The 20,330-nt window shown below is 42.7% G+C and overlaps 1 long non-coding RNA gene across 3 annotated transcripts; it reads left to right on the forward strand.

The window, feature by feature from the left end:
• Nucleotides 1-3,658: 3,658 nt before the first annotated feature.
• LOC121070408 lies at nucleotides 3,659-18,467 on the forward strand. 3 transcript variants are annotated; one of them, XR_005820056.1, is made up of 4 exons: nucleotides 3,659-3,890; nucleotides 9,965-10,126; nucleotides 13,250-13,360; nucleotides 17,494-18,467. It is a non-coding gene; the product is annotated as an uncharacterized LOC121070408 (long non-coding RNA). The 3 variants fall into 3 exon arrangements; XR_005820055.1 differs by lacking the exons at nucleotides 13,250-13,360; nucleotides 17,494-18,467 and adding an exon at nucleotides 13,101-13,240; XR_005820057.1 differs by lacking the exons at nucleotides 13,250-13,360; nucleotides 17,494-18,467 and adding an exon at nucleotides 12,251-12,799.
• The last annotated feature ends 1,863 nt before the right edge of the window (nucleotides 18,468-20,330 follow it).

The raw sequence follows: 20,330 nt of genomic DNA on the forward strand, positions 1-20,330 counted from the left end.
GTCTAGTAAAGCTGATCCACCAGAAAACAACTATCAACAACAAAATTAACAGAATTATGGCTATGTTGATGAGGCATAATTTCAGGATAAACATTGGCAGATTGGAGAGATTAGCACTTGGGGGTAAGGTTCTTGCCAAAAGCCAGCTGTTTTGATCCAACTCTTCTGCTGTTTGGCTTGGTGTGACTGTCAGTGCCCTCATACACTTTTGTAGAGACGGAGAGGTACAGAGCTTCCAGCTATTCACGCTCCTTAACTCACCAACAGTTGTGAGGCAAGAGTCAAAGCTACAGCTTTGCAGTCATGGACTGTTGGTTCAATCTCTGCTGGAGCAGAGGGACATTTGACTGCAGAATCAATTATATTATGAGCTGTGTACAATTAATGCATACAGCTCCTTGGTGAGACCAGCAAGCAGCCGCCTGCAAGAGTAAGGTCACAGCGCACAGCAGCAGCCTCTGCAAATTCTGTGTCTCAAGAGATTTGCTGAGGGCTCTGATAACTCGTCATGCAGAACAGCGGTGCACATCAAGGCAGCAAGAAAACCAAGGGGGAAAGAAAAGAAATGCAGGTGAGCTGAGAATGGGGCCAGGGAGCACAGCGAGCTGTCCCTGCCTTCCCCACCCAGCGCTGCAGGAGCTGCCCATGCTGGTGCAGCCACACGCCTGTCCGTGCAGATGCAGTCACAAAAGTGAAGCCTGAAGAGGAAATTCCTCCTCCACTCCTCTTCCCAGCTGAAGCTTGTCCTGGCCAAGCAGAACTTCCAAAAACTGCCTTCTCCAAACCATTTATCCCATGGTTGCTTCTACCCTAGTGCTCCAAATGAAGATGCCGCAAGACAAGAAATCACATAAGCCACCCAAATGCTAAAACTAGTGTGCAAAAAGCATTTGTTTCTTCAAGAAAAAATGCTGCCACACAAGAAATATGAAGTACATTGAGCTGCCTGATAGTGCTTTTCCTATATATGTCCTTCCACTGACATCAGCTGGAATAGTGAGTGAATAATAAAGAACAGAGTTATCAGTATTAAAGAACAAAATCTCTGTTCACTGTTAATATCCAGTTCTGTAGTTAACATGTATCTAATGCAGGGAAAAAAAAAGCACTGAGTCGATATTGTATTCCAGGCAGAAAATGTTAGACTTTAATTAAATGAAGTAAACATCTCATTAAATGTCTATTTTTCCAGACACTAATGAATCTTATTGCTGAAGGGGCAAAGGAAACATGGCAATGAATAAGATGAAATGTGTTCCTTAAGAATTTTGAGTAGTAAATATTTCCTATGATCTAACAAGGTATAATAAGAAATCCTACTATATTAAAATACCTTTAAGGATGTAAGAAAACTGATCTCTGATCAAGTCATCTATAAATTAGACCACACATTTCCGCTTGGCTTTTAAAAACCTCCTACTCTGATTATAATACACCACTGCAGAAGATAGCGTTATTTATTTTAGGATATTTCACACTAGGAGAGCAGAAGCTCTCAGCTGCAAGGCAACCTTGAAAGAGGTATAGAGAAACTTCAGCAATAAAGACTCGGTTTTAGAAGTTCTCTTTAGCTTTTGCTTACACCTTTTGGACAGTGCAGCTTACCTTTTATCCTACCTCTTCCCACTGGTTACATAGTGAGATTTGTACTCATCGTGTTCCCCTTTACCTTCAAAATTCAGGGCACACAGCAATTTTGCCCAAAGCCTGCCTGCCACTGTGCTGGACCTTGTGGGATGCTGCATTTTCCCCATCCACAGGGGGCTGACCTGCTGGTACCTGATGCCTCCAACCCATCTCTGAGATGGGCTATCCTCACCCCCCAGTCCAGCCCAGTCTCTAACCTGTCTCTTCCTCCTTTCCCAGTTTACTTTTCCCACCCTTCCAGACAAATTCGTGCACCCCTTGGCATCTCTGCCCAACCTTTTCCCCCCTCCCTGTCCTCTCTGCTGCCCCTTGCCCCGGGGTTGAAGCCACTCTCCATGCCCGGGGTGGTGCCACCACCACCTGCTGCCTTGTGCACCAGGCTTTGGCATGGCTTTTGCTCTCTGCATGTTTTTCCTGCAACACACACAGCCCTGCCCTCTGCTCTGCCTACAGTGTTAGAGCTTGCAAGGCATCAGTGTGCTGTCTGCAAGCACAGAGAGAAGCAGGAGCTGTACGTATCTCCATCCCCTGCTCTCCTCTCCCCGACCAGCTCCTGGTCGGGTTTTTGATCAGCCATAATACTTGTGTGCAGAAGGACGTGCAGCTTTGTGCATGCATCTCACATTACTCATTCATCAGAGCTCGCCTGTGTGGTTGTTGGTTATTTACAGGAGACCCTGTCTTTCTGTCATGCCCAATGTTGTTTTTCTCTGAAGCATCATCAGGCATTGCTGGAGGCACGATGCCCGGTGTGGGTGATCAAACCCTCTTCTCGTCTGCCCTGGAAATCAAGATCAGTCATGGCTTACGGTCCTGTGAGCCAGATGGTTAGCAGGGCTGCTGAATTCATTTCTCGGTCTTTCTGTGCATAAATCCAACAAAATGCGTTTGCCTTCCTACAGCTGGCACATGTGCCTAACGATTTGATCTTTTGCATTTTAAATATTTATTCAGTATTTAATTTAAACCCCTGAGACTACTCCTGGTGCTTTAACTTAGCCCTCAACTAGTTTCTGTGAATCATCTCTGTCACTATTTGGTGATCTTCGACAAATTGGCTTCATATACTAGTGGGGCACAGTCCTTAGTCCTTTCTCTATTTGTATTTTGGGGGTATTTTGGAAAGAGCTACTGGTGATTTTTAAAGTATTACAAGGCATTAAACTGTTGTTTCTGTCTTTTAAATTATAGATGGTCTCCATAGAGACACTGAAGTTCTACATTGCTCTCTTGAATTGCCTGAAGAAGTGACACTTAGAATTACATTCGGAACAATGCTAATTAGCAAATGCTGAATTTTAAACAAGCTTCACGGCAAGGTTTTTGTCTGATAGGAGCAACAACCAGCAATTGACTGACCAAACCAACAAAGCTGAATTACAGACAACATGCTATTTAATTATTCATTAGACATTTTACAGGGTTAACTACAATAGGCACCATTCCCTTTCTGAGGAATCACCGAGCCAAGCATAAGTGCCTTAGAAATCTGGTATAATAAACAGTCGGACAGAATCAGCAAAATGAAATCTGCTTCCCAAATTACAGTTTTTGTGAGGAGGGGAGAGGCAGAAACAAACCTTTGCAGCCAGTGGATGAGAATATCCTGGTACATGTATGGAATAGAAATAACCTGTCACAAGCCCAGTCCTGAGCATGCAGACGCAGCTACTGTATGAGGATTTTGATGAAGGAAACTATTGCTGAACTGGGAGGAGGGCAAAACACTTGTCACCCAACCTAGAATCAGACCTGGAGGATACAACTGGGCTATGCCCAGCAATTGTCAAGGGAGGCAAGACCCAGCAGAGCCTGCCTGCCATCGTCTCCCATATCAGATGGACACCACCAGTCATGGTGCCGTGGTGTCATGGTGCCATGGTGCCATTGTGTTATGGTGTCATGGTGTCATGGTGTCATGGTGTCATGGTGCCAAGGTGTCATGGTGCCATGCTGTCATTGTGTCATGGTGCCATTGTGTTATGGCGCCATGGTGTCACTGTGTCATGGTGTCATGGTGCCAAGGTGTCATGGTGCCATGGTGTCATTGTGTCATGGTGTCATGGTGTCACGGTGCCACGGTGTCATGGTGTCGTCGTGTCATGGTGTCGTGGTGGGGCTCTTTGGAGCTGGCCAGGAGGTGAGGTGGAGCGTGTGTGGTGGCCACGGCAGAAATGAGAAACTGCCAACAGCTGGACACATAAGGCAGATGTGGGTGCTGGAAGTCATTAGCCTGGCAAACGGTGAGTATGGAGAAAAAGAATCTTTGGGGAAGGCTTTTGTATTAGCCAAGACCTTTTCACTTCCAGAATAAGCCATGATCAAAGGAAATGATTGCAAGAAAGGGTAAGATTTGTGGATCTGTGTAGAAGCCACAAAGTGGCTTGAAAGACCTTGAACAGACACTGACCTAAGCTCAGATAACTCTTAGGAAACATAGTCTGGGAAATACATCTGTTTATGCCACTATTTTGTTTTGATCTATATATTTTTTGTGCTAACTGAAGTAAAGGCCAATCTTACTCCAACGATGTCAAGGAATAAGGACAAAGTTCTGCCTCTCCCAAGCCAAAGGAAGCTGAAGAAGAGACACCTAGACACAAAAGCTGCACACAGGGCCCTGAGAGCAGTGCTGCCAGGAGCACTGCAGGTGGTATCCAGGTCACTGTAGTTATTTGTGGTTGGACCATAAAACTAGATGTTAACCATCGGATTTAATTTCAAGGTGCATCACAAGTCAGGTTAATTATTCAGGGCCACACTTTGTGCCAAGATTTATAGTTGGGTGAGGGCAGGCAGCCTGTTTGCATGCTATGTCCTTTCTCTGTAAGGTAGGGGCAACAAAGATTGCTGGTATAGCAGGCAGGGAGCTCAGTCAATGTGGTTATAAGTGTGTGCTGGTGTAACTGATGTTTGTGGAGAGCACTGATCCATAGAAGGAAAAGTGTTTTAAAAGAGTACCAAAGTGATAGTTCAGTTTCATTAGTAATGCAGTGCGATTTCTTATTGCTCTATATCAGAATTGTTGGGAATTTGTTACTTATATGGATGACAACGAGTGGTCCTGGGATGATCTCTGCAAGCCTTGATCTGTGGAGCTAAACCTTCTTTCTTTAATGCATTTAATGTTTTTTTAACTGCCTCAGATGCTTCCCATACATTAAACAAGGCACCACTGTTGATGATGAGTCCAGACATGAAGAAATGAGCAGTAGACCAGACTCTGGCAGCCATCTGGGATGGATGTGACACCTTGGGATGTGGCTCAGTGGTGTAACGGGCATGTCCCTGCCATCTGCTCTTCTCAGGAAAAACACAAGTGCAAAATGGGACAACTTTAAAACACTGTTCTCTCTCTCAGCCAGGGTGATGCATTGCATGTCAGGTATCGGCGTAAGGGGATTGTTTTGTGAGATGAGACAAATGAGTGAGTAGGATGAAACCTATCTAATCAAAGGGAATCAAATGTAACTGGTAATGCCATCCACAGCTATGGTAGTACTTCACCGTCCTTATTCTGCTATAACTACCTACATACAGGTTAAAACTTATTTTAGGATAATAAACTCTATCTGTCTAAAGTGGTTCACAATCTGGAGTCATTTATTTTTCTGCTATTGCTTTTTCATAGCAGCATCCACCATACTTACCACAAGCATTTGAATGGTCTGTTGCATGAGATTTGCCCTTACAACAGTCTCTGTACATTGCAGTTCTGGTAAATAATATTTGTGCTGAACCTGAATCCAAGAACGTTCTCATCTCATGTATTATTTTCTGCAGTGTCCACCATTATTATGACTGCATGTCCCAAAATGCAAAGAAGGGCTCCCATAAGGATACAATTATTTCCCTTTTCCTTTCAGCCTGCGTATATTATCCTTGCTAGTTTTCTCAGTGGCATGAAAAAGCTGGATGTTGAAGCCTGCAGACTTCTGGTTCTACCCTGAAACCGAATCCCACACACATCTCAGAAAGCAAAAAGTCTCCTTGCATGTGTCCACTGAGCATGGCAATGTAGGAGTATACATAAGGGAGAGCCTAGAATAGGACCTTTTAGTTTGACAAATGGGAAGCACAAAGATGCTGGGTTGCTGATATTGTTGGTTAAGACAGCTAATCTCAGCAACATCCAGGAGAATCTGCTGGTATCAGCACACTTGTATATGTTTGAGTGAGAGTGCAGTGTTGTTTGGTCACCAAAGGGTTCCTAAATGATCACACAAAGACACACACACACAAAAAAGGGAGCCTGATGTTTACCAGCAACTTTCTCTCTCCATTTATCCATTTGCATGGTGTCAGCCATACGAGTATCTACTTCTCCCTTATGTGATTTCTTTCTAATCTAGGTAGGATCCTGCCTCGGGGATGGCATCCACAAGTGGATTTGCCTTGCTTGCATGAAAAGATAGCCAGACACTTTGTCATTGCCCCGAGTCCTAGACTCCCAATGCTATTTCATGGTCTGAGGTGATGGTGGAGGCTCTCTTTAAAGCAGCTTTGTTTGGGGGTGTATAACCTTAGGAAAGACATCAGCAAAGCAGCCTTGCTCCATACACAGCTGGGAACAGGCAGTGGGTTTGAAGGAGAGGGTCACAGGAGGCTGAAGGAGCAAGCACTGGTGGGGTGCCCCACAGCCAGGGTCAATGGATCTCTCCAGCTCTGAGGATTTTAAGAGTGCAAGAACCCATGTGAGTGTCAGATCCCTCCTTCAGTACTTCTCGGGCTAGGAAAGGAGGGATCTGGGCTGGAACACTTGGCTGAATGAGATGAACAGAAATTAGAAGGAAATGTTTGTTTAATGGTTTTATTCACTTTAATGTGTTTTCCTGTTACCTAGGAACAAATTAGCAATTACTTCAAATCTGATATCCAAAGAATGCACCTCTGGAGCTGACCTGACTGCATGAGTTTTGGCTGCACCTCAGTCCACATGTGGTTTTGAGCAGTTTGGTCTGAGTCCAAAAGTAATTTAAATCCAAACAGTGCTTGTCGTTTTATGAGAGTGGCTCTGGCTGCTGAATTAAACAAAAATGTGAAAAATAAAATGAAAGCAAGCAAAGGAATTCCTAACTGCTATAAAGCCCATTTGAATTTTCCATGTTTATTATTATAGTGACCCATCACTTGAACCAGTCATTTCAATCTACATTGCTTGAAGAACTATGAAGCAACTGTACTTTCTACCAAAAGCTGTATTAAAATACATTATCCAGAGAGCTCACTCTCTCAGAGCTGAAGATGTCTCCTTAGACTAATGTTCAGCTTCTGTATTTTCTGGCATTTGGTTGATTTATCCATGCAGCCATAATATCGCAATGCTGCAGGCTTTTATGTTTCATTTCCTAGCTTTCTAAAGGAAGCAAGAAAAATAAAAAGGTAATTTAATGCACTCCACAATTACTATTTAAGCATTACATCATCAGAAAGGCTGTCACTAACTAGTAAGTGGTCCCAATGACAAGACAGCATTACCTAGCAACTGCAGATAAGCCATTAACTCTTTTTTGAGTATCATCCACCACTGAGGCTGGAAAATACATTGTAGAGAACAAATGAATATGCCCAAGTGCCTGAAAAAAAAAAAACAGCTTCTTCCATCTTGTGATTATGGTGTGAACATTTTGCTCTGTAATTCTGAAAAGATGCCCAATTCAGTTCTCTGAAAGAACATATGAAGACCAAACGGCTGTGAAGGCAGCTTCTGAGAAAGAAGGGAAGCATGATGAATCACACCAGTGCTATGTGTGCAGTCGCAGGGTGAGACAGGATTTTTCTTTAGCCTGAAGAAGGACTACTGGTTAAAATATTACCAAGTCTCAGGAGGTTTACAGTGATTATTTACACATCTCATGGGTCTTTGTAACCCTTCAGAAATGCATCTGGCATTTTAGGGAGCGTGCTATGTTCACCCCATGTTCTGTATGGCAGAGAAAGATAGAGCTAGGTCTAAGTTTCAAATTTAAGTAAGCTTTATGTGAAGAAAACGAAATTACATCTGAACTCTGCTATGACTTTCATGGGAACAAGCAGGTCCTAAGGGGTGAAAACCTTTGGACACCTCCTAGGCCCAGCCCCTCTCCTGATAGATGCTAGCAGACGCTGAGTCTGTGCACTCCCCAGGAAACTTCTGGGACTGCTCTTGCCACAGCTTTGGACATCTGCAATCCACACTGAGAAACCGAGCAAGGACCTCCACTGCAGCTGCGACTCACAGAGCAATGTGCCAGGAAAGCAGCAGCAGAAGCTACAAGAAGGAGGAATTTGGAAGAGGCACCGAGAACTGGGTCTGTGTGCACAGTACTGGACTTGCTGCCAGCAGGGCAGCATCTCCATAGACTCTCAACTTCTTAAAGAATTGTCTTGAGTTTCAGCAACATGCGGACTTCTGTCATCTAGCACACAAGGAACATATCCAGAAGAAGACTGTCAGATACAGACAAAGCTCAAACCCTGATATTTTCCATGTGACTAAAGAATGGACGAAAAATGTATGCGTCCTCCTATTCCCACCCTCAGCCTAGACAGGTTTCCAGGCCTTCACAAAGTCCTCCATCAGGTCTTATCAAGAGTCAGCAGGCTCCATCTATCCCCAAACACTGCCTTTCATTTTGTTTGAGTATCGGTGTGTAGTAAAATATACAGCAGTCCCATCTGTAGGTCTTTCCTTAAATCGCATGGCTTGTGGTAGCCATGAAATGAAGCCAGCAGATCAGGAAAATGTGAGGAGAGGAAGAAAGGTCCAGAAACAAGCAGCAAGGAAAACACTCTATTTTCTTCTCAAGTCCAAAAAAAAAAGGTGTTCTGGACAAACATCACTCTAATGGGAGCAACTCCTCTATAGTTTATTCCAAATAAATAAACTGTCCAACAGTTATATATGACATGGCATATTTCAGTCTTTAAATGGGTACAGGGACTGCACCACTTATTGTGTTTTCATTCCAGATGACTAAAGCTTTTTAAAATCCTTCCCCCCCACCCCCACCCCATCCAAAAACTAAGATGTCATACTAAATCACTACTCTGATATGATTATAAAAACACTCTCTTTGATTAATGTGTTACTTTGTTACAAGCAATAATAAAGAACAACAACAACTAGCCAGCACAAAAGAGCAGGCGTTTTCAGAAGTGCAGAGAAGCAGATAAGTCCTAATTTGTGCTCTGCAACGGCTCAAGCCAGCCAGAAGCTGACACTCTGCCTCTCGCTGACTCCAGTAGAAATCTCTCAGCATCTTGTAGGCTCACTAAGCATCTCATAATATCAACTCCTTCAACGCAGTTACAAGTACTCAGTGTCCACATCACCTGTTAACATAACTTATGGTTAAGGGGATACAGCATCTGTAAGAGTTAGTCCAAACACTGGTGAAAACCATTACTATTTCACCAGCGAAAGAAAGCTGCACGCTCTCAAGGCATCAATATAACTATCACCATCAGTGCCATGGTGATCAAAACATGTACACTGATTTTGCAGTATTTTCACATTGTAAAATACATAGAGACATTAAAAGCCCCCAGTCTCATTGTCTATGAATGCTGCTGGCAACTTGGAATTTGTTAAACTATACACACTGCTCTGTGAAATATAGGACCTGAGCCAAATCCCTGAGCCTGATCCTTCTATGATGTTATGACTCCACTTACTGCGCCCATTTCTAATTGTTTTCCTTACTTTAATTAATTAGTTTCTCAACAGGAACAATATGCTCTATGCATTTCAATGTGAGGAGATTACTACACCTGTAAGTTTGCTCAATTCATTTGGTCTGTGACCTTACATCCTCTAACTCCAGGTGAGTACTGGATTTACAGAATAACACTGCATCTCCTGCAGCATCCAGCCACCTAAGCCCTTGACCTCACACAGAGAAACTCATTAGAAAACCGGCTAGAAGGGGCAGAAATAAAATTAAAACAAAACATGGAAACTGTTGTTGCAAAGTAAAAAATGGCTCAGAAGAGGGTAATTCCATTAGTAAATTTGCTAACGTAAGGCAAAATGGCAACTCTAATGGAGACTTTCAGCAGAAATCATAAATGAGCAATGAAGATACTGGTCTTTTCAAGTGCCACATGGTTCAGTAGAGAACTCACAACCATTTAATGAACAATTTGTTAAGGGAAAGAGAAGAAGCAAATTTTGCCCTCAATTACAGTCAATGGGATTGCTTGTGTATGTCAATTGTAACTCAAAGTGACATTCTTGTTATGTTAAATATTCACTGAAATTCACATTAATACATGTATTGTTTTAATGGATCATTTTATTCTCTGAGTGCACAATTCTCACCCTTTTTTTTCTCAGCATAGCACTGCATATTACCTAATCATAATGAGAAAACGTACACAACTTCAAAATTCTGCAATGTAGAAATTTTTTAAAGCTCAAGATGCAACAAGACCATCACAGCAACTTTATTCTAAGGGGCAAGCTCTTGGAAGAGTCATACTTCCTCTATTCACCGAGGTAAGCCTCGACTACCTAAGAAAGAGGCCACATTATTCAAAAATACCTGTCACTCTGCGGTTCCTTTCCTCTTTTCAACTGAGTTATTGTTGACTTTGAAAACCTCACCTCTTGGATAGTCTGCAAGGTATGAGTTAAATTGCAGATATTATTTTATTTAACTTCATATTAAACCTAACAGAAAGAAATACAAAATGGAGTGTCAGACAATAAGGCCATTAGAAACTTCCCTTTTGCATATCCTGGCATTTGTTGACTTGACCAGTTTGCATTTAATTTCTTTGTTTGCTTTCTTTCTAAAGGGAAAAAAAAAAAACAACCACTTCTGGGTGAAGGCAAAAAATGACAGTCTTTTCCTAAATATAAAAGTTCCCCCAAATATTATCCTTGGGGAGCAACCAAATCAAATATATTTGCTTCAAAGTTGTTGTTTCTATTTTTATTTTATTTTCTAAGTTAGGAACGCGTGAGAAAAAGAGATTATAATGGAGACTGTTTTTCATTCTTGACCATAGCAGGTACTGGCAAGATCTTGCTATGATTTATGTGCATACATCTTATATTTCATTCTCTTATCTTTTTAAACGAGTTGTGAATAATTCACAGAGAATGGCTGGGTGGATAACAAAGTTTGTGCACCCCTGAAGATTGAAATCTTCTAATTACCCAGCCACAAATATAGCTTGGAAGTAGTAACACCAGGTTTCCCTACCCCACATATCCGTGGCCCAGAGCTCATCCTTATGTATGAGCCCTTCAGTATCCAGCTTCCAATTAGTTCTCAGCTTTTCCTTCAAGACATCCAACAAGGCTGACAGTGAAGACAATGTTCATAAGAGGCCACTTGCCCTCTGGGAAGTCAACTGTCACTATCAAATTTCTTGCAGTAAAAAATTAAATGTTTGGCATATGGTAATGACTTACCTGTCACTATTGCCTCAGACCAGGCTTAAGCCTCACCAAAAAGAGGCTAATAAATCCCTATTAAGCCCTTCTCCTTACTTCCCAATAAGTCCTCCTCCTTGACCATTAGCTCTTGAGCCCACTGACCTGAGTACACACTTAAGAAACTTTGGTAGTTATCTGAAAAAAGATAAAAAGAAGACAGAAGCTGAGATGATAATTCAGACATATGGAAATAATGTGGTAATGTTGTTTTTATGTAGGCAGGCAGTCTACTAATAAAATCATTGCAAAGCACTTGGAGGTTTTTAACAGGAAAAAACCAATGGAGCTGCACAAGATATCCAGAATTCAGTGGCTTTGTTTAAATGCTCCTCTTCTGAGTAGTTTGCTGTGAGCACAATGAGCGGGACCTGTTATTGCTAAGGAATAGTAAAAAACTACAGCACAATGGAAACCAAAAAAAATGAGGGAGACTTTCGCTCAGGAAAGTAGCTGTACAGGTCAGGGAGATTGACTGAACAGTGGGAAGCCACCAATTTTTGCCCTAAGACTCCTGAAAAACACTGTAATATACAGTCCTGGCTATGTAACTCCACTGTAAGCATCATTATGAAGACAGCAGATAGGCTTGGGGTCATCTGTTGTGATATTTAGGCAATACCACCATCTATTCTTCTCCTTAAGACTAGAGCAAAAATTAGCCAACACTTCTTCCGTGGCTACTTACAGAAAGGTGGCTCCACAGCTACACTCATCCAATGCCAGGAAATCTTTAATTTCTAATGTAAGTTTATCTTGGGCCTATTCCTACCTGTTGGTTCTTCTGCTGGCATTGTACTTTGGCTTAACTTCTTTCCTAGTATTTTTTCCTGATGATACTTATAGAAGAGAATCATAAAAGCATTAAAGATGTTCATATTGATCCAGAAAGGAAAAAAAAAAAAAAAAGGACAGCATACATGTCATGCTGTAATGAGTTGGAGGGCAGGAGATTTAAAGGTATGAAAATTCTATCTGCATCTGAATTTCAAAAGTGCTGTGTTGGGATGTGAGGAGGGGAACAGAGGTGTTTCATTTAAAAGAAAGAGGCCCCTTACAAAGTTTAAATTTGAATTTGCCTGAAGCTTTGGGGTCTTGGGGTACAAACGCTTAATGTTGATTGCTGTGGATGGCCCACATCCATCTGTGAGACGTTTCAACCCACATGTTTGCATGCAGGGCAGCAACGACAGGAGCTGCTGAGCTGGGATCAGCTCTCTCCAGCCCTTGCAGCCTGTCAACATCCCCGTTACACTTCCCTAGGCCATAAAAATAAGCCATAAGTGCTGGTCTGGGGTTGGCTCCAGGCTGGTCAACATGACCTGGCCTGACAGCTGGTCCACTCTGGTAGGCATGGGAAGGTTTGGCTGGACTGCCAGCCCCAGCCCCGTGGAGGGCAATAAAAGCAGCAAATGGGGAGCTCAAGCTTACACTGGCCTGCTCTCTCCTATAGTAATACCAACAATACCACGAATCCCTTTTCACTGCTGTGCTGAGAAGCTGGGGAAGGCTTGAAGGATGCAGTCCCCAGCGTCTGAAGCATTGTGTGGGCCTCTCCAAGCCGTTTTAGGCCTGGTCCTTCAGGCACTGGTGCTGGCTGAAGCAGCAAAATGCATGGCACAGGCTGCCAGGGAAGGCAGTGAGTGCCCAGGTGCCCAACCCAGGGCCTCACAGCCAGGTGGGGACATGGGCACCATGGTGTCCCCACAAAGGACCTCTGGGGACAGGAGGGAGGATGTGTGTCACTACTGCAACATGGAGACATGCTGGGCCTCAGCCTCCATGTACAGGCTGTTCTCAGAGGAAGGGGTTCAAGCTTCAGTGCCCTCAGCCTACTGCAAGTGAGGCCATCTACTGAGCAGCTGGAGGATCAGATCAGGAGGCTGAGTAGTGACCCCGTGACAGAAGGGTCTATGAATGGAAATGAGCAGCCACGAGTACTTATGTGGGATGAAGGTATAAACAAGGCTCCTCTGCAGGCTGCCAAATGGGCATTTGCCGGCACTAATTTTTTGTTAACTTCTTGCAGGTTGCATCTGAATCAACGAGCTCATGTTGAATAGCTCTATACCATGCTCTATTTTCTAGACCATTTGCTAAACTACTTAAAATGAGGAGTGTTCGCATTTGATTTCGCTACGAAGTATTAATTTGGGGCCTGTTATACCCTCTCCGTAGTCTTTTACTGGTTTCAAAACTGGTGTGATGAAATAAAGAATTACGGCTACAGGCTGAAGAGAGGAGCTAGAAAATATTCTGCTGTATTTTGAACCTTCACTGTTGTTCCAGGTAAGTATTAAAGCCCTAAACCCCTCCTCAGCTGCTACCTGGGGAGTATTGGCATCTCTGTTTTTTACAGTGAAGGTTTCTGAGTTCTTGGATGTGCCTGTAATCTCCTTGGTGTCAACATTTACAACCAGCACAGCCCCTGCCCCCCAGGATCTCAGCAGTAGGGTCCCAAGTGTTGATTCAGCAGACATCCTTGGACTGAGCCTACCAGGCTCAGTTGAAAAAGTCCTCATTTCTCCATACATAAATTTGCAGGAAATAAGAGAATGGACTCTACTATCTCCTCCTGACCAGGAATACATCTACAGCATAAGGCTACGAACCACCATGAAACTGCTACACTTGGCACTGAACAAAACAGGAACAAAAATTCTAACAGGGACAAAGCCACCAATGGGAATATGTGGGCAGTCAGTTGCCTAATGGCAGGGTGTGTGGGCTTGTGCACCATCCTTAGGTCCACTGTCAACTTCACTACTGTGAACCCAGCGTCGCTGGCACAAAGATTTGGGATATGGATTTCCCCTCTCCAGGGAGAGTACATGCCCATGTGTGGTCTGTTTCTCTGCATCAGGTACTGTTTACTCTGTACAAGGTGGGTAGCTGTGTGGGGATGGAGAGAAGCTGTCACCTGTCCCCTGTATCACGAAGGACTGCTTGGCCACCATGGCCCTGCCTGCAGGGCAGGCTCAGAGCACTGACTTCCCTCGCCATGCAGGTGTCTTTCAGCACCCCAGAGTGAAGTAGTTGCATCCTGGAGACTGGTAGGATGTAAGGCACGATCACTGAACACAGCAACAGTCTGGTGACAGTGACCACATGGACCTCAACTGCTCACCTCACAGGCACGCAGGAACAGACATGGCACTGGGCAATACTTGCACAGGGGAAAAGCTTTCCTAGCAGCAGTGCTGTCAGCTCTTCATAGCCTTTTCCCGATGTCCACATTGTACAGGTCCCTGCTGAGCACTCCTTGAAGCTTCTTCTCTGCATCAGTTCTTTCCCCTCTAACCCAAGCAAAGAGTCTGGGAGATTAACACAGACTTGTCTTGGCAGTTTTGTTTCTGTGGCAGGGCCACTGTAATATGCAGTGGGTTGCATTCACAAGGCCGTTTGCATGTTTCACCTTTTTTTTTTAATCTATTTTAGATCTTCCTTCAAACACTTCTGCCCCTGCTTTGCCTCTCTTCTCTGCAGGGCTTCTCCCAGAGCTGACACCACAGAAATCTCTCATCATCCCTTAAAGAGCTCTTCTGTGTGAGTGCTTTGCCAAACAAACTCATCTTTTATGCCTCCCTGAGTCCATCAGTCCAGCTTTCCTGCCTTTACTTATACCAGTAACACTTTTTTCCTGTTAAACATTTTTACTTTTTTTTTCTTTTCATTTATTTTCTTCTTCTTTTTTTTTTCCTTTTTTTTTTTTTTTTTTTAGAGGGTATAATAAAAAATTAAATGAAACCACAAACCTCATTTTGTAAAATTTGGTCTGACCTACATCTCCAGAATCAAAGAAATTTTGAGCTAATGATGAATCTGCCTTGTACAGCTAATCCTGTTTAATTGCCACGGTTCATGGGCACCAAGCTGGTAGTGCAGGAACAGAAGAAGTTTGTAGGGTGAGGCCTTTGCTGATTTTCACTGAAAAGAGTGATGGATATTTTCATATTTGGAAATATAAAACTGGGATAAAATTTTCTGTAAGGTGATAAACTGCAAAGTGGGTCAAGTCCCAGACTGAAATATTTAACAGCAACCCATTCACTCAAAACAAAGTGTACTCAATTCATTAGAAAAATCTGTATTTTTGTCTTGGAAAGCTTACAAACATGTCCAAGAACTTGGAAAACTTCATTGCAAGAAACAGAAGTGCCGATGGTCTTTAGGGTGAGCAGAGGCCTTTATCAGGGGTTCAGGGGACTGTGACTTGGGAGTAGTGGGACATCAAATCCTTTTGTGTTCCTAGTTCTGGCAAAAAAAACTTACCAATCCAATAGAGTTAGAATGTTTTTACTGCAAAACTAGCAGTCAACATTATGCACTCAATCAATAGCCCTGTAAAAGTGGTTCCATTTTCTCAGCAATTCAGCCAATATGACCAACTAATGCCTGCTCCAGTTATTGTTGTCTTAACTGATCAAATTAATTTAATCTGGAATTTGGTCTAGACTATCTTAAAAGTCTGTAAATCACTAAAAAATACCTTCATTGCCACACAAGTAGATTCTATAACCTTTGGGTAATATCCTAGGAACTAAAGCTACATGAGAAATTAGGACACGTAAGGTAGATAATAAAAAATCTGCAAACAGATTAGTTTGGTACTTCATCCTTAAAGTAATAGCATCATTTGACTGGCAGTTTGAAGTCATTTACATATGAAGGATATTAATCATGAATAAGAGTCTGAATTCTTCTCTATCCTGTTAAAAGTAGAAGCACTGAAGTATGTTCCATTATTTCATAGTAAGCAATGTAATCTACCTAGCTATATATATTATTAGATTTCACTTTTTCATTTATACGTATTCACTGTCAATAGCTTTTATATGAAGAAGTTTTTTGCCACATCGATGAAGGAAGGTTATTGTTCCCCATATAGTGACTACCTACTGTATTGAAGCAGGTCTAATGTGTCTAAGTAGAGAGTACTAAAATGGCATTATTAGAACTATTGCTTCATAAAACTTCAAACTACCATAATAATTTAATAGTGCAATCAGACATTATGTGACTTTTTCTGCAGGCATACGTCTGCAGCTGAGAGCTTCCTACTTCTAGTTTTTGCATGGGTGTACTGCTGCATCAGTTTAGTAAATAGTAACTGATCTCCTACTCTAGAGCTATCTGTTGGCAGAATTAAGTTCAGTTAGGTGCTCTTTACAGAACAGGCAACTTGTGGCTCTAAGGAGTAGAGATGGAGACGTTCAACAGCCTAGATACCCCCAGACCAGGTACCCCCAGCCTGAAGCTTGGGGGAAATTGCTCTGTGTCTTGTTTTGCAGCCACAGCTCTCGGCTGCTGCAAGCTAAGCAGGGCTCAGGTCAATGTCTACAACCCCGGCTGAGCTGATCATGGGGACTTTCTTCTACACTCTGTCGTGAGTGCTTGCCCCATTTCAGGCAGCACAGAGATGAAAGTTACTTGGTGAGAAACCAGCAGGTTAGGATGAAAATTTTGGTGGCTGCTTGTGGGAACAGAGATCTGGAAGAAGATGTGTCATTGGCAGCCCTGGTTAGAGAAATAGCTTGGCTGATAGGGTGAAAAAGGGGCAAGGACCATGGGACAAGGAAATGAACAAAAGAGGCACAAGCTGGCCCTGATGAGGGTAGAGAATAAATCTGAGATGAGGGAGGTGGCAGGAGAGGCACAGGATAGCTGGTATGGGGTCAGGGTGTCAGTGGATGAGCGGAGGAGCCTACGGCCACCAACACCCAGTCTCCTGCTGCCCCGAGTAACTCGACAGCCCCCAAAGCCACCCTTGCTCTGCAGTCAGCGAGTGCCCACAGAAGCCATGGGCTGGGCCACCTCAGGCCTGTGCTGAACCTACGGGATGAGGCTCGGGGTGACACAGGGGGTGTCATCGGGATGCTGCACAGCGGAGTTTCCTGTGCTGGGAGTGCGGTTCTGCTTTCACAGTGCTGTAAGCGAGTAGTAAATTACAGGACTGAAACAGCAGGGAAAGGGCAAAGCTAAGCCTCAGAGTTAGGGAGTGCCAGAACTGAGTTTCTGTACCACTTTTCTTTGCCTACTTCCCTTCCAACCCCCTTACAATGTGGTTTTAACATGAAATCCTGTAATTTATTTCAGCTCCTTCCTCTTTCCTGGCACAAGGGGAGCTGCTCTGAGCATGAATCGGGGTGGTGCCATGAAAAAAACTCCGTGCAGCTGATCCGTTTTCTTGTGAACTTAGCTCTGTATGGGTGGGTGCTTCCTCTACGTTCATCATTTGACAACTGCCTGACCCAGAGGCTTAGACAGATTTTCAGGCATGAAGGCAGCTCACTGGTATCGATGGAATTGTGCCATGCATAGCTTGAGATAGTAGCTCTGAAAAATTTAAGTGTCTCTAACTGGGCTCCCTGATAATGCTACCTTGGACTTCAGTGACCGTACCTCGGTTCTTTCTGTTAAAGGAGGGTGTCCTTACTTCACCATTTGCCATGAAAAGCCATGAAAAAAGAAAGCAGTATGTGTCATAAAAATGAAAGCGGTATTTGTGAAGCACTCGGCTACTTCAGTGCCATCGGAAAAAATGAAGAAACTACTAATTCTGTCCTCAGAACAAGAGCTGTGCAGTGGGAAGTGACTTGAGTATGGAATAATGCATTAAGAAAGAAAGTTGAAAAGAAGTATTTAATAAACTTCATGCAAAAATCCTGTGGGAAGCATAGTATGAGAGTCTATAAGCCAAGACAGTGTCTTAATTTTTTGCAATCACATCTGCAACAGCCCAAACTGGCATTTCACAGATAACCTTAACTGGGTATTTTCTAAATTTTGAGTGCCTAGTTCTGCAGCCTTAAGACCATTCTTTTGTCATAGTATTTTCAGTGTACAAATGTGTAATATACAAAAGAATAATAACTTAAGCTAGTGAACAAGTTGTGTACCTTCCTCTCCAGAAGTTAATTTGATAGAAAATACATTGAAAAGACAGTTTTCACATTTTAGCTATGCTTATGTTAGCTGTGCTGTAGAACATGGCATCCTCCTTGGTGGTGAAAAGATGTTTTACTTGTTGACTGGATGTACTGACGGAATTAACTTGTCTGTAATTCAGCTGTGTAGGGTAGACAGCATCATGTTCACTGTGACTCTGATTGTCAGGGCAGCCGGTGGTCACATAAAGGAATTTTTGGTCTATTAATGGCTAACGAAACAAATAGGCTATTTGAAAATATTGCTAACCTTTTATGCCAAAATCCCTGACAATTTTGATGTCGCACATAGACACCTGTGGAGCTAAATATTCTTTCTTATAGTGTTTTACTTAATAAAAGAGATTCAGTAAAAAGCCATCTGAAGTCCTGGGTATGTTTTGTCTCCTACCAGGATGTCTGGAGGAAATTGCTCCTTTCAATGTGTTTGTAAAGAAAGCTCAGAATAAGCAGGGCACATTTTGCAAGTTCTGAACTGCAAAAGGCTTACAGCTGGCTTTTCCAGGCTGTGTTTTCAGGTATACATAGTACACAGGCCTAGTGTCTGGTGGCGGAGTTTTTGTCTGTTTGTTGTTTGTTTGTTTGTTTTTTGGGGGTGGACACTACAAAAAGTGTACAAACTGAGTGACACTACCACTGCTAGAAAAACGTAATGCTCATAGAGCTCACAGTCGAGTATTTATAGATTTGTGGGCAACAAATACTCCATGAGACGAGACTACAAAGCAGGCCCATGCTCAGGTATGCTCCTCTTTTTCTCTTGCCCTATCCTTTTTTTTCACCATACCGATTTATCAGAATAACTACAGCACTGGTGCACTGTCAGCATCGCTATTGCCAATCCCACTGCAGCCTAGCAAAAAGGGGAATGATATCCCATGTCTTTTTATGGTTTGCTCAGTTGATTGAATTGGTTCCTATTGGAATATTGTGTTCATTCTAAATGCTGCAACTGGTAGGGCAAATAGGACACTTGTTCAAGAATCTTTTTTTCAAACTTCATATTTAGAGATGTAGGAATAAAATAAACTATTCAGAACATATTTTGATTCATTTTTAGGTGACTAGCTCAGTTTTCATATTGTACTTGAACCATTAATTATCTTAAGAGATACATTATTGCCAGGAAAAGGCTGTTCTGTGAGTAATTCTTTCAGTATTTCTCCACATGTTGACATCTGAGGCAACTGAGATGAAAGTGACTTTTCTGAGTTTTGTACAAGATTTCACAGTCAATGACGTTTCTGTGAAAGACCAGAGCAAGAAATTACTGTGTACGAGGCTGCAGTCCTCATTGCCAGCTACGGCCAGCTTTGCCCAACACCTCTAATGATGCTAGACAGAGTAACTCACAACCTCTTTATTAGTCTCTGGTGGAAATAGTGGGGGACTTTTTTTTTCTTTTTAACATCACTATACATTGCTGGTGTCACTCAGCTTCTGTCTCCACAGGGATCTGGGTGAAATTTAACCTCCTGCTGCAGTATGCAGCAAGTCTCCCGGTGGACTCGAGCAGTTTTATGCCAGGAAGGGACATGCTGCTTTCTGAACTGTGTTCTTGCCTCTGCAGAGCAAAGCAGCGCTCGGGGAAGCAAGAAGATGCTCCTGGTCGGCACTGCAGGGATGGGAGCAGGGCAGGCTGGCCGGCTCTGCGCTGGTCCTGCCTGTTAAGAGCAGGAAGGAGAGCAACGCAGACACTTGTTTAGTACTAGGTACCGGCTGTGCTTAATCATCCCGGGGCTTTAAGAAATTAATTAATTAAATTAATTAAGTTAATTCTGTTAGCCTCTACCTAATCAGCAGCTCTATCATTTATAGGGGATATTTGGCCACTTCATCCAGAGCTGGATTTATTAATATCAAACTTTAAATCAATTATCAGCTACTACAGATAACCTCTGAATGCTTTCTTGATAGGGGAAACTTGTTGATAGGGGTTCTTAGAAGCATAAAACATCAATCCTTTAAGTGCTTGGGCTTTCATACAAATTTTTTATAGCGAATAACATCAGGACTCTTTGGAGCTCCAAATCCAAGCACAATTCATTATCTACATAATTACTTCAAAATCTGGTGTTTGGATTTTAAAAATATATAAATATATACTGGAATTGCAATCCTGTTGTGTAAAAATCCACAAATATCACACACATTTGTCTTACTGATTTTAAGGGTGCACCTGTTCTGTTTAAATGTTTATCGTTTGCTCTCCTAAATGTCAGTCAGGAGATACATGGCACCAGCCTTTATCACCTATCTTCACTTGACTACTAGATGTTTATGGTTAGAAGACACAACGTGGTCTTGCCACA

This window comes from Cygnus olor, chromosome 5, assembly GCF_009769625.2.
Source record: "Cygnus olor isolate bCygOlo1 chromosome 5, bCygOlo1.pri.v2, whole genome shotgun sequence".
NCBI lineage: Eukaryota > Metazoa > Chordata > Aves > Anseriformes > Anatidae > Cygnus > Cygnus olor.